Source organism: Cetorhinus maximus, chromosome 23 (genome assembly GCF_964194155.1).
Source record: "Cetorhinus maximus chromosome 23, sCetMax3.hap1.1, whole genome shotgun sequence".
NCBI classification, from domain to species: Eukaryota; Metazoa; Chordata; class Chondrichthyes; order Lamniformes; family Cetorhinidae; genus Cetorhinus; species Cetorhinus maximus.
This window is the reverse complement of record NC_135901.1, coordinates 30,227,760-30,241,913: the sequence shown is the minus strand read 5'-3', so window position 1 is coordinate 30,241,913 and position 14,154 is coordinate 30,227,760. Positions and strand designations below refer to the sequence as shown.

At 44.5% G+C, this 14,154-nt stretch overlaps 2 protein-coding genes, 2 long non-coding RNA genes and 1 pseudogene across 6 annotated transcripts in view; 3 read left to right on the top strand and 2 right to left on the bottom strand.

The window, feature by feature from the left end:
• Positions 1-14,154, top strand: part of LOC144697287 (uncharacterized) — a 685,032-nt gene that overhangs the window by 291,613 nt on the left and 379,265 nt on the right. The window lies entirely within an intron of this gene.
• The window catches only part of LOC144697292 (uncharacterized), a 318,255-nt gene that overhangs the window by 85,245 nt on the left and 218,856 nt on the right, over positions 1-14,154 (top strand). Inside the window, exon 3 of one of the 2 annotated variants that reach the window (XR_013580331.1) lies at positions 5,080-5,269. The exons of the other annotated variant lie outside the window; for it this stretch is intronic. The gene's annotated coding sequence lies outside the window, so the exon portion shown is untranslated. Of the gene's footprint in view, positions 1-5,079; positions 5,270-14,154 lie in introns of those variants that run through there. 2 annotated transcript variants of the gene reach the window in all.
• The window catches only part of LOC144697369 (uncharacterized), a 240,069-nt gene that overhangs the window by 101,542 nt on the left and 124,373 nt on the right, over positions 1-14,154 (bottom strand). The gene's annotated exons all lie outside the window — the stretch shown is intronic.
• LOC144697361 (uncharacterized) overlaps positions 1-14,154 on the top strand; it is a 392,999-nt gene that overhangs the window by 319,466 nt on the left and 59,379 nt on the right. The window lies entirely within an intron of this gene.
• LOC144697386 (uncharacterized) lies at positions 1,596-12,909 on the bottom strand (annotated as a pseudogene). The gene is made up of 3 exons (XR_013580357.1): positions 12,496-12,909; positions 9,524-11,509; positions 1,596-2,778 (listed from the first exon to the last, which is right to left on the bottom strand). The product of XR_013580357.1 is annotated as an uncharacterized LOC144697386 (transcript).

The following is a 14,154-nucleotide window of genomic DNA, read 5'->3' as shown; positions in this document are numbered from 1 at the left end:
GCTTGTGGAAGACAATAGCTTTCTTACTGATTTTGATTGTATGAGCTTTATTCTTGTGCTGGACTTTGACAGAATATGAAGTCCTGTAGCTTATCAAAATTAGAAAAGAATGTCTTTGTTTAAACAATTACTGCTAGCTCTGCAGTGTTGAGAAACATTTAGGTTTATACAGTGTTAATTTTTAAAATAAATATCCAGCCTTTACAAAGTAATTATCTCTTACATTGCAAGGTTCATTACTGAATAATCATTTGTTTCATGACTGCCTTTCAATACAAAATCAATATATAGTTAATAAAGCTACAGAATGTGAAATGGCTGCAGCAAGCCACATGTTAGGGTTTAAAATGGCTTCCTTGAACTTGTTACTCATAACAGTGAATATGGTATGAAAGTGATTGAACTTTAAAAGTAAATTTGATTACCCAGGCCTACGTACAGTTTCCTACATTACAACTGTGACTATACTTCAAATGTTCTTTATTGATTGTAAAACATTTTAGGAGGTCCTGTGGTCATGAGAGGTGCTATAGAAATGCAATTTATTTCTAATTGTCCGCATACTTGGATATTTTTCAGTCCCCTCATCAAAATCATTGATAAAAATTGAGCTTTAATTTTGTGTAATAACCATGTCTTTGATGCCATTTTGAATACTCTGAAAATCAAAACACAGTTACATCCTGAATTATTTGTATGAAAACACAGCGAATTGTTGTGATGTGGAATGCACTGCCTGAAAATGGTGCGAGGAGCAGATTTGAATCTATCTTTGAAAAGGGAACAGGACAGATCCTTGAAAGAAAAACAGAACTATAGGACAATGGGATGAATTGGATAGCTCTTTCAAAGAGCCAGCATGGGCACGATGGGCCAAATAGCCTCCTTCTGTGTTCTATGAGCCTCGTATGCAGTTAAAGTGAGTGGTAATGACCTGGAACCCACTTCCTATGAATGTGGTAGAAGCAAAGATGGATGGAATGTTTTTGAAACGAGATTGGATGGGCACTTGGGAGAAATAAACCTCCACGGATACAGGGATAGAACGGGGCAATGGGACTGACTGGTTTGCTCTGCAGGGAGCTGGCATGAACTCAATGGGCTGAATGGCCCCATTCCCTACCCTAATGATTTTATGATCTACAGAGAGAAATTTCAGTTACTCCATTAACTAAACCCCTCATTCCTGGTGCCATTCTCATAAATCCTCTCTCCAGTCTCTCTAAGAACTTCACATCTTTCTTAAAGTGTGGGGCCCAGATATAGGGTTCCATTCTAGAGGGAAAGATAGATTTGAAAAGCAGGGAGGTTATGTTCAACTTGTTTCGAACCATGATTAGCCTACGCTGGGAGTACTGTCAACATTTGTGATCTCTTTTAGAAAGAGGAATTGGAGGCATTGGAGAAGGGGCAACAAAGATTCACAAGAATAATATCAGAACTGAGACCATTTAACCCTTAGGAGAGGCTGGGCTGCTTGAATACATTTAAGGGGAAGTTAGATACACACATGAGGGAGAAAGGAATAGACAAATTTGCTGATGGGCTGGGGGAGATGAAGAGGGGTGGGTGGAGTTTCATGTGGAGCAGAAGTACTGACATTGACCAACTGAGCTGACTGGCCTGGCCCTGTGCTGTAGACTCAATGGAACAGAGACAAATGTATTTATTTTAGATCTACCTGCAGTGGTAGAAACACGCTGGTGTCTCAGCTGGGTGCATGAATGGCTGAATCCCTTCCCAACCTCAGATCAGGTGAACAGTCTCTCCTCAGTGTGAATTCGATGATCAGTTGCAGCCTCATCCATGGGTAATCAGACCCTGACAATTTCCACTTGCTTTCAGCCATTTCTCACAAAAGCTACTCAGATTGTAAGCTTCTGTCTGAAATTTTACTTTCCTATAAATTTCAAACTTCAGTATTAGCCCAGCTTTATCTGTTACCATGTTCTAATCCTGACAGCCTTAGGGTGGAGTCAATCATTATTTTTGTATAGATTTATTCACAGAGTGAAACATTACAGGTATATTCCTCCTGACTCCACACTATGTCAGTAAGTCTCTATTCATGTGTGCTTATGTAAATATCCAATCAATATCTACTTAAACTGAATAGAGACAGTTAACACCCACAATCAGAATATCGAAAAAATCTCTAATCAGTGTGACTGCCATGGTGTCTCAGCAGCTCCGATGAACAAGTGAATCCCTTCCCACACACACAGCAGGTGAATGGCCTCTCCCCAGTGTGAACTCGCTGGTGTGTCTGCAGGTGCACTGACTGAGTAAATCCCTTCCCACACTCAGAGCAGGTGAATGGCTTCTCCCCGGTGTGAACTCGCTTGTGTCTCTGCAAGTTGGATGAATCAGTGAATCCCTTCCCACATGCAGAGCAGCAGAATGGCTTCTCTCCATTGTGAACTCGCTGGTGTATCTGCAGCAGGGATGACTGAGTGAATCCCTTTCCACAGTCAGAGCAGGTGAACGGCCTCTCTCCACTGTGAACTCTCTGGTGTGTCTTTAGGTGAGATGACTGAGTGAATCCCTTCCCACACTCAGAGCAGGTGAATGGCCTCTCCCCGGTGTGAATTCGCTGGTGTTTTTGCAGCGTGGATGAATCAATGAATCCCTTCCCACACACGGAGCAGGTGTATGGCCTCTCTGCGCTGTGAACTCGCTGGTGTAGCTTCAGGTTGGATGACTTAATAAATCCCTTCCCACACACAAAGCAGGTGAACGGCCTCTCCCCGGTGTGTATGCGTCGATGAGTTTCCAGATCTGACGGGGCTTTGAATCCCATCCCACAGTCCCCACATTTCCACCGTTTCTCCATGTTGGGTGCCCTTATGACTATTGAGGTTTGAATATCAGTCGAAGCCTCGTCCACACACAGAACACGTGTACAGTCTCTCCCTGCTGTGAATGGTGTGATTTATTTTGGGCTGTGTAACTGATTAAAGCTCTTTCCGCAGTTAGTGCGCTGGAACCCACTCACTCAGATGTCTGCATCTCGATGCTTTTCCAGTCACACTGATGTTTAAATTCTTTTGATGTGGACAGAACAGGGAAATATTTCTCCTTCTATATTCAAAGACCAATGATATTCAGGTCCTGATGAATTGAGTGACTTGTCAGATCCTGACGTGATGTTTGGTTTGAGATTTCTGTCTGTAAATTCTCCTCTTCTAATATCCTGTAAAAGGAGTTTACCGAAGTCAGTGCAGGGTAGAAATTCAGAACAGACAATTTGAGATTTTCTGGAACATTATTTTCTCTCTCATTCCCCAGAAGTTGTAAATCTCCATCCCACACACTGTCCCTCTGTTCTCACTCTGTGTACCTGATATTCACCCTCCCAATTGTCCTGAAAGTGCCGGTTTATGCTGATCGACAGATCCATGCTCAGCACTTGCTGTCCTGTACACAGAGACCCTAAAATCTTCATGCAGGCTGCTCGCCATATATCCGTCTATATTACTGGACTAAAATTGTGTGCAATATTCAGTGATGTCAGACTTATTAGAGATATGGTGGTGGGGAGAGTGAGGGAGAATTTTATTCAGGGAGTGAGTGGACATGACCGACAACAACACGAGACCTAGAAATTCAGAACAGACAATTCTAGTTGCTTTGATCCCTGTGACTCGAAATATAGAATATATATGTGTGTGTGGATATATATATATATATGTGTGTGTGTGTGTGTGTGTGCATATATATGTGTGTATGTGTATATATATATATATATGTGTGTGTGTGTGTGTGTGTGTGTATATACGTGTGTGTGTGTATATATACGTGTGCGTGTGTGTATATATATATATATATGTTACATCGCTACAATGCTATGGGACCAGTAATATTATCTCATGAAGTTATGACAGACCCATAAATAAATTGGGCTCCGCGGCCTCGTCCGGTGGAACAGGGATTGACCAATGGAGAGAGATGAGAGACCGCAGGCCAGGCGCGCAGACACGGGAGCCCCGCCCCAACCATTGTTCCCCCTCCCCCTCCACCTCCTCGAGCCAAGGTTTCCAGCCAACCGGCTGACAGCTCCGGCCAGAGAGAGAAGACCCTCGGAGAACTCGGGAGAGGGGAAGCTGCGCATGTGCAGGGGACAGCCCGCCCCGCGCCATCATGCTGAGGGATTGACCAATGGGAAGACTTGGAGGAACGGAAGGACTCTGGTCCTCCAGCCAATCAGAGCGCCGGCTTCGTGTGAATGAAGATTGAGCTTCACATAGACCAAAACTTCCACAAAAGCTGATGAAGGACATTTATTTTATCCTGGACAGTAAATAGTGTTTTTTCCTACCACTACAGGTAGATCTAAAATAAATACATTTGTCTCTGTCCCATTGAGTCTACAGCACAGCAACAGGCTAGTCGGCTCAATTTGTCTATGTCAGTATTTATGCTCCACATGAGCCTCCACCCACCCCTCTTCATCTCCCTGCATCAGCATATCCTTCTATTCCCTTCTCCCTCATGTATGTATCTAGCTTCCCCTTAAATGTATTCATGCTATTCACCTCAACCACTCACTGTGGTAGCAAGTTCCACACTCTCATCATTCACTGGGTAAAGAGGTTTCTCATGAAATCCCTATTGGATTATTGAACCCCTTCATCATCTTAAAGACTTCCATCAGGTCACCCTTCGGTTTTCTCTTTTCTAGAGAAAAGCAGCCCCAGCCTTTCCTGAGGGTTAAATGCTCTCATTTCTGGTACTATTATTGTAAATCTTTGTTGCCCCTTATCCAGTGCCTCTATTTCCTTTTTCTATTTGTTGCCCCTTATCCAGTGCCTCTATTTCCTTTTTCTAAATGGAGATCACAGATGTTGACAGTACTCCCATTGTAGTCTAACCATGGTTCAAAAAAAGTTGAACATAACCTCCCTGCTTTTCAATTCTCCCTCGAGAATGGAACCCTATATCTGGGCCCCACACTTTAGGAAAATGTGAAGTTCTTAGAGAGGGTGCAGAGGAGATTTACGAGAATGGCACCAGGGATGAGGGACTTCAGTTAGTTGGAGAGACTGGAGCAGCTGAAATTGTTCTTTTTCGATCACAGAGTCATTAGGGTAGAGAAGGAGTCCATTCAGCCCATCGTGTCCATGCCAGCTTACTACAGAGCAAACCAGTCAGTCCCATTGCCTCGTTCTATACCTGTCGCCCTGAAAATTTATTTTCCTCAAGTGCCCATCCAATTTCCTTTTGAAACCGTTCATTGTCTCTGCTTCCACCCACCTCGCAGACAGCGAGTTCCAGGTCATTCCCACTCACTGTGTAAAAATGCTCTTCCTCAAATCGCCCCCATATCTTTTCATTTTCATTCTTTTATTGCCCATCCCTAATTGTCCTTGAGAAGGTGGTGGTGAGCTGCCTTCTTGAACCGCTGCAGTCCATGTGTGTAGGTACACCCACAGTGCTGTTTGGGAGGAATTCCAGGATTTAACCCAGCGATACTGAAGATATACCCACGGTGATGTAGATATATCTCCTGTACAAAACTTTAAATCTGTGTCCGCCTCATCCTTGTACCATCAGCGAATGGGAACAGCTTTTCTCTGCCCTCCTTATCTAAACCATAATCTTGTACACCTCTATCAAATCTCCCCTCAACCTCCTTTGCTCCAAGAAGAACAACCCTGGCTTCTCCAACCTAACCTTGTGGTTAAAATCCCTCATCCCTGGAACCATTCTGGTAAATCTCCTCTCCACCCTCTCAGGGACCCTCACATCCTTCCTAAAGTATGGTGACCAGAACTGGAGTCAATATTCTAGTTGTGGCCTAACAAGAGCTTTATAAAGGTTCAGCAAAACTTCCCTGCTTTTGTTCTCAATCCCTCTATTTCTGAAGCCCAAGATCCGATTTGCTTTGCTAATTCCTCTCTCACTCTGTCCTGCCACCTTCAATGACCTCTGCACATGAACCCCCAGGTCCCTCTGTCCCTGCTCACTCTTTAGAACTGTTCTATTTACATCTATATTTCCTCTCTCTATCCCCACTGCTAAATCACATCACCTCAGTCTTCTCTGTATTAAATTTCACTTCATCTGCCACTTCAGAGAATGTTAAGGGGAGATATAAATGTTAAACTAAACATTCAGAGAAGAAGAGGCACTGCTTCCTTTAATATGTCACCCACAATTGAAGATGATCCCCTCCCTTTCAATGTATACGAGGTTCATAGAGCATAGGAGGCCATTCGGCCCATCATGCCGGCTGCTGCGAATATCTAAGTTCATAATTAATACGGTTTCAAAAATAACTTTTAGTTTGGGGATTGAAATGTAGCTCGATGGAAACTCTGGGTTGAGAAACTGTTGAACACAACTCTGATGGAAATCCAAATCAAACAAACCTGGGCTAATTACAGTTAAAATGTGACCTTTGTTTATTCAATAAGGTCAGTGTTGGTAGTGAGAACACTTCAACAATGGATAATCCATTGTGGATTTTTCTTTTTATTTTCTCACTGAAGGCAGTTTCAGTCAGCAGCCTGCAGGCAGCTTGGTTAGTCAGCAGGAAGTGTGGGACCAGGAGCTGTGAACCAGCTGTGGGATGAGAAGCCAAGAGGGTCATTAGGAATCAGCGTGTTCCTCATGTTTAAATCCCTCAGCAAGAAGGTAGTGAAACTTCCACTTCCACTTGAACTGAGAAGTCCACAGCTTTGAGGCCTTAAAGGAAAGTTGCAGTGTTTCTTAGCCTAAAGCTGATGGAAGGACCCCCATAAAGTCTTGGAGCTTGGAGAATAGCTGGAATACTGAGGAGAATTAAAGTGAATTCTGGAGAGCTTTGACATCCCTTTGGGATGGTCCCAGGAACAGAAGCGAATGAACCTTCAAGATATTGTTAAGTATAAGTTCTCTTGTGGAGAAGTTAAAAAGTAGAACTGGGTTTAAAGCATAAATCTTTATCATCTATAACGTTAAGTTTGTAGTGCTGGTTTTTAATATTCTTTTGTTTTATATATACAGTAAATTTTGGTTTTGTTTGTAAATGTGGAATCTTGTGGTGTAATTCTTTCAGTTATCACTGGGTGTTCGAATTTCTCTTTGAACGTTAATGGTCTTGACCAGGATTGTAACAATCGGCACAAACAATATTTCAAAACAAATCAAAGAGGACAAAATATGATTTTCCTTATTTTGCACAAAGCATTATTACATTTTAAGACATCCCTCTTCTAGGATCCCCAGTAATTTCTAAGCTCGAGCACTTCTTTTTATGAAACAATCCGATAATTGATGACTAGAAATGGAACTAATTGTAGTCCCTTCCAAAGCAGGAGGGCTATCGCCCAGCACAGAGGCTTATTTGGGATTTCTGCTGTAGACCAATCGAAAGGGACTTTTCCCTCCAACCATCTGAAGTGAATTCTTTCCATGAATCGTCCATGTCAGTGCAGTTGTCAACTTGCAGTTTGACTGATCAGCTAAGATTTTCTGCAGCATTTCATCGATCACGGCGTGATTCCTTTCACAGAGTCCATTGCTGAAAGGATTTTCAGCTGTGGTGTTCATGACCATAATGTTCATGTTTTCACACACGTCTCTAAACTCGTCATTAGCAAATTTCCCCTCCATTATCAGTCAGAAACTTAGCTGGTAACCCAGGTCCAGTCCCTATCCATTGCTCCATGACTTGGTCTATAATCTCCCTTTTGCCCTTGCCGTGTATTATTGAGAAAGACTAAATCGGTTACCATGTCTATAAAGTGTAGAATGAAAATATTTCTGTCTTTGTCCCATCCCTTTAGATCCATGGCAACTACCTGGTTAAAGTCACGTGCCAAGGGAAGATTTACAATAGGAAGTGACAGCGTCCTCCCATACTTCTTACACATTTCACACTTTGCTCTAATCTCCTCTATGAGCCTCGCATACTCTTCACTAACCACCCCTGCATCATTTAGCAGGATTTGTTATCTTTGACAGGAAGGGTGAGCAAATTGTCTGTTTAGTTTTAAAATAATTTGTTTTTTTTCTCTCTGATTCTTATCATTGATGCCATTAATCCTTCTCAAACACTCTGATGAGCAACATCAGGTATTGTTAAGGGGAGATGATAATGTCCTGATTGAGGAAACTGCAGATCCACTGACTTTCCAAAAACAGTTGCCTTATCTTGCACCATGTCCAGTTGCATTTGTGCCTTTTTTGTGGAAGGTTTACTCAACAGTAAGGGTACCTCACTAGAGAGTACACCAGTCCTGATAAAGTGGCTGACTCCAGCTATTTTGCAAAAATCCCCACTCTTTTTAGTGACGTCAATATGTTCACATCACCAAAGACAAGGCGAACTTTCATACTCCCTGTGTCGATCCTCATTACGAGGTGAATCTGGATAACATTTTCATCAACTGATCCACATACTGTCGAGGTGCAGCCACTGTCTAACACAGCACAGTTGAATGAGTCTGTGATGAACATAATCATCACTGGACCAAAGCTCCTTGTGACAAGTACAATTCCTTCAAAGTGATCATCATCATTATCTTCAGCCTCAGAATTCTCTGTATCATGTGTCACTTCGAAGACCCTGATTTTCCACTTTGGGCAGTTCATCACATAATGATATTTTGAGTCAGACCTGAAACACCTGTTAATTCTTCCTTGGTCATTCCTGGGGTTCATTCACCTATTAGGGCTGTTCCAATCCTGTTTCTTGTGATATCCAGATCTGCTAAAGATGTTTTCACCCTCATTCAAAACCTGTCAAAGTCCATCTATGCTTCATAGGCATCCAATAGATCATCTTTCTTGTAAATCTCATCAATGAACCCGAATAGAAGATCCAAACCTTCTTCAGTATCCAACTGACGGGCATCCAGCTCACTAAATACTTTGCTTCTGATTTTACTTTTGTTGGGAAGTGACAATGCCAAGACCAGACCTTGTTTCCTCCTTGGTAGGGACGTAACCCATGTCCACATATCCACTTCATTCTTCCACTGGTCGTGTGGCTCAGACTCCGAGAACATCAGCGGGTAATCAGACCCTGACAATTTCCATAATATAAAGCAAATTACTGCAGATGCTGGAAATCTGACCCAAAAACAGAAAGGGTTGGAAAAACTCAGCAGGTCTAGCAGCATCTGTGGAGAGTGAAACAGAGTTAACGTTTCGAGTCCGTATGACCCTTCTTCAGAGCAATTCCCTGACAATTTCCACTTGTTTTCAGCCATTTCTCACAAAAGCTACTCGGATTGTAAGCTTCTGTCTGAAATTTTATTTTCCTTTAGTTTCCAACCTCCACCATTAGACAAGTATTCTCTGTTACCATGTTCTAATCCTGACAGCCTGAAGGTGAAGCAAGAAACTGGGGCCAGTCTTTGCTTGGTGTAGATTTATTCACAGTGTGAAACATTACAGGTATATACCTCCTGAATACACCCGACTATGTGTCAGTAGTGTCTCTTTATATGTGCTCAAGTAACCATCCAATAAATGTCCTGCACCTGGATATATATTACCTCAATTGACACAATTAACTCCCACAGTCTGAGCAGGCTGGTTTACCGAGTCAATTCCTTCCTACACTCAGAGCAGGCAAATGGCCTTGCCCCAGTGTGACCCTGTTGATGTGTCAGCAGGTAGGATGAAAGAGCGAATCCCTTCCCACACATGGAGCAAACGAAGGGCCTCTCTCCAGTGTGAACTTGCCGGTGTATCTGCAGATGGGAAAACTGAGTGAATCCTTCCCACATCGAGAGCAGGTGAATAGTCTTTTCCAATGTGAACTTGTTGGTGTGTCAGCAGATGGGATAACTGAGCGAATCCCTTCCCACACACAGAGCAGGTGAACGGCCTCTCCCCGGTGTGAATTACCTGGTGTGCCACTAGGTGGGATGACTGAGTGAATCCCTTCCCACACACAGAACAGGTGAATGGCTTCTCCCTGGTGTGAGTTACCTGGTGTGCCACTCGGTGTGTAGACTGGGTGAATTCCTTCCCACACACAGAACAAGAGAATGGCCTCTCCTTGGTGTGAGCGACCTGGTGTGCCACTAGGTGCGCAGACTGAGTGAATCCCTTCCCACACTCGGAGCAGGTGAAAGGCCTCTCCCTGGTGTGAACTACCTGGTGTGCCACTAGGTGGGATGAATGAGTGAATCCCTTCCCACAAACAGAGCAGGTGAACGGCCTCTCCTCAGTGTGAACTATCTGGTGTGCCACTAGGTGCGCAGACTGAGTGAATCCCTTCCCACACTCAGTGCAGGTGAACGACCTCTCCCGGGTGTGAACTGTCTGGTGTGCCGCTAGGTGAGATGACTGAGTGAATCCCTTCCCACACACAGAGCAGGTGAACAGCCTCTCCCCAGTGTGAACTACCTGGTGTGCCAGTAGGTGGGATGAATGAGTGAATCCTTTCCCACACACAGAGCAGGTGAGCAGCCTCTACCTGGTGTGAGCTATCTGGTGTGCCAGTAAGTGTAATGGCTTACTAAATCCTTTCCCACACACAGAGCAGGTGAGCGGCCTCTCCCTGGTGTGAGCGACCTGGTGTGCCACTAGGTGTGAGGAATGACTGAATCCCTTTCCACACATAGACCAGGTGAGTGGCCTCTCCCTGGTGTGAGTGATCTGGTGTGCCACTAGGTGTGAGGAATGACTGAATCCCTTCCCACACACAGGGCAGGTGAATGGCCTCTCCCCGGTGTGAATGTGTCGATGAGTTTCCAGCACAGATGTGGTTTGGAATCCCTTCCCACCATCCCCACTTTTCCACAGTTTCTCCATGGTGCACGTGCCCTCGTGTATCTCCACGTCTGTTGATCAATTGGTGCCTTGTCCACACACAGAACACATGTGTGGTGTCCCCCCTTTGTGAATGGTGATGTTTTTTCAGTCTGTGTAACTTGTTAAAAGCTCTTTCCACAGTCAGTGCACTGGAACACTCTCACTCGGGTGTGTGTGTCTCGGTGCTCTTCCAATCACACTGATGTTTGAAACATTTTGAAGCAGACAGAACAGACAAACATTTCTCCTTCTAGATTCAAAGGCCAATGATATTCAGGCACTGATGAATCGAGTGACTCTGGCGGATGCTAACGTGAATTTTGGTTTGAGAATTTCTAGCACAGATGGGTTCCGGAATCCCTTCCCACAGTCCCCACATTTCCATGCTTTCTCCATGGTGTGGGTGTCCTTATGTGTCTCTGTGTTTGATAATCAGTTGAAGCCTCATACATGCAGATAACACATGTACAGTCTCTCCCCGCTGTGAATGGTGTGATGTTTTTTTCAGGCTGTGTAACTGGTTAAAGCTCTTTCCACAGTCAGTGCACTGGAACACGCTCACTCGGGTGTGTGTGTCTCGGTGCTTTTCCAATCACACCAATGTTTAGAATCTTTCCCCACAGACAGAACAGACAAACATTTCTCCACATTCAAAGGTCAATTATGTTCAGGTCCTGATGAATTGAATGACACTGTGAGATCTTGATGTGATTTTTGGTTTGAGATTTCTGTCTGCAAATCCTCCCCCTCTAATATCCTGCAAAAGGGGTTTACAAAAGTCATCACTGTCAGTACAGGATAGAAATTCAGAATAGACAATTCTAGTTTGTATGAAACATTCTTTCCTCTCTCGCTCCCCAAAACCTGTAAATCTCTGTCCCACTCACTCTCCCTCCAACTTCACTCTGCTGTACCTAATTTACAACCTCCCAATTCTCCTGAAGGTGCAAATTCATCCTGATTGACAGATCCATGTTCAGCACTGTCAGTCCAGCAAACAGAGCTGTGAGCCAATAGCATGAACACATTTTCGGGGTACAAATGTTGTAATATAATATAATATGTATTGCATGATTAGAGGTATGGGGGGATGCAAGAAAGAACTGTATTTAGGAGTCAGTGATCATGACCTGGAATTCAATGAGTCTGAGGATGGTGGAACTGAAGATGATCATTGATTTCAGCATGAAATTCGACAGACACCTGATGGAAATATACTTGCAGGGGAACGGGGATTCAGAAGGGGAATAGGACTGAAAGGATTCTTCTACAGAGAGTCAGTATGGACTTGAGTTGCCGAATGAACTCCTTCTGTGCCGTACTGACCCCATGACTGGAAATATATACACAGCTACAGTCCTACATTACAAAACTGGAAAGGATAATAAATGAATTTAATTACAGGACTACAAATAATATATCTAAACTGTTACCTGTCACATATCTCTGTCCTATATTAATTTACTGGCATCTTAAATGTCAGCCATCTCCTGGGGAAACCACCCCTTTCATTGTAAACATTAGGAAAGGGACCATCCTTTTAGCCAGACAAATAAATGTGTCAAGCTGAGGGAGCAAAGGGTGTCAATGCCTTTAAGAGAGAGAGAGACCTGGGCCAACCTTTCCAGAGTCTGCACCCTCCCTGGATTCACTTCCTTCCCCTTCAGTTCCTGCAAGTCAACAATTTCACCCCAGAATGAGAAAAGAAATGGAAAGGAGGAGAAAAGAAAGTGTTTTACTCACAGATGTTGGACACAGGAGGAAGTTTTAGTCTGTCTGCAGCTCAATCTTCAGTCACACAACGCACGCGCTCTGATTGGCTGGAGGACCAGAGTCCTTCCGGTCCTCCAATTTTCCCCATTGGTCACTTTCTCAGCATGAAGGGAAGGTGCGGGCTCTCCCCCGCACATGCGCAGCTTCCCCTCTCCCGAGTTCACCGAGCGGCTTCTCGCTCTGGCCGGAGCCGTCAGCCGGTTGCCTGGAAACCTTGGCTCGAGGAGACGGAGGCGGAGAGGGAACAATGGGTGGGGGCGGGGCTCTCGTGTCCGCGCGCTGGGACTGCAGACTGGAACCCGAGGACGTCACCGCGGAGCAGAGTGATTCCTATTGGCTGATTCAGGCAAGGTTCCATTGTGAACGTCACAAAGCGGAATTTGGACAATGAACTTCAGACTAAAACTTCCTCCTGTGTCCAACATCTGTGAGGAAATCAATGTTTCCCCCTTTCCATTTCTTTTCTCATTCTGGGGGCAAATTGTTGACTTGCAGGAACTGAATTCAGCTGTTCTGATTTTCTATCATGGACTGACGGTGATGACTTTTGTAAACTCCTTTTACAGAATATTAGAAGGGGAGGATTTGCAGACAGAAATCTCAAATCAAACGTCATATCAAGATCTGACAGTGTTACTCGATTCATCAGGAGCTGAATATCAATGGCCTTTGAATCTAGAAGGAGAAATGTTTGTCTGTTCATTCTGCTTCAGACGGTTTTGAAATCAGTGGTATTGGAAATGCACTGAGACAGACACATCTGAGTGAGAGTGTTCCAGTGCACTGACTGTGGAAAGAGCTTTGACCAGTTAAGCAGCCTGATAAAACATCACGGGAGGGACTGTACACATGCTCTTGGTGTAGACCGCTCAGTTGATCATTGAATCTGGGGTGACCTAAAGACACGCACACTATGGAGTAACTGTGGAAATGTGGGGACTGTGGGAAGGGATTCAGATCCCCATCAAAGCTGGAAATTCATTGACGCAGCCACACTGGAGAGAGGCCGTTCACCTGCTACAAGTGTGGGATCATCCCACCTGATGATACACCGGCGAGTTCACACCGGGGAGAGACCATTCACCTGCTCTGACTGTGGGAAGGGATTCACTCAGTCATCCCACTTGCGGATTCACCAGTGCATTCACACCAGGGAGAGTCTGTTCATCTGCACCATGTGTGGGAAACGATTCACTCAGTCATCCAGCCTGCTGAGACACCATGTCACTCACACCGATGAGAGACCCTTTAAATGCTCTGACTGTGGGAGTAGCTTCAAAAGCTCTCGGGAACTGATGTTTCACCAGCGCATTCACACTGAGGAGAGATCGTTCAGCTGCTTTCACTGCATAAAGAGTTTTAGAAATTCATCCAACCTGCAGGAACACCAGCGAGTTCACACCAGGGGGAGGCCATTCATCTGCTCTGAGTGTGGGAAAGGATTCATTCAGTTGTCCAAACTGCAGATGCACCAGCGAGTTCACACTGGGGAGAGGAGGCCATTCACCTGCTCCAGTGTGGGAAAGGATTTCCTTATTTATCCAACTTGCTGAGATACCAGCGAGCTCACACTGGGGAGAGGCCATTCACCTGCTCCAGTGTGGGAAGGGATTTCCTTATTTATCCAGC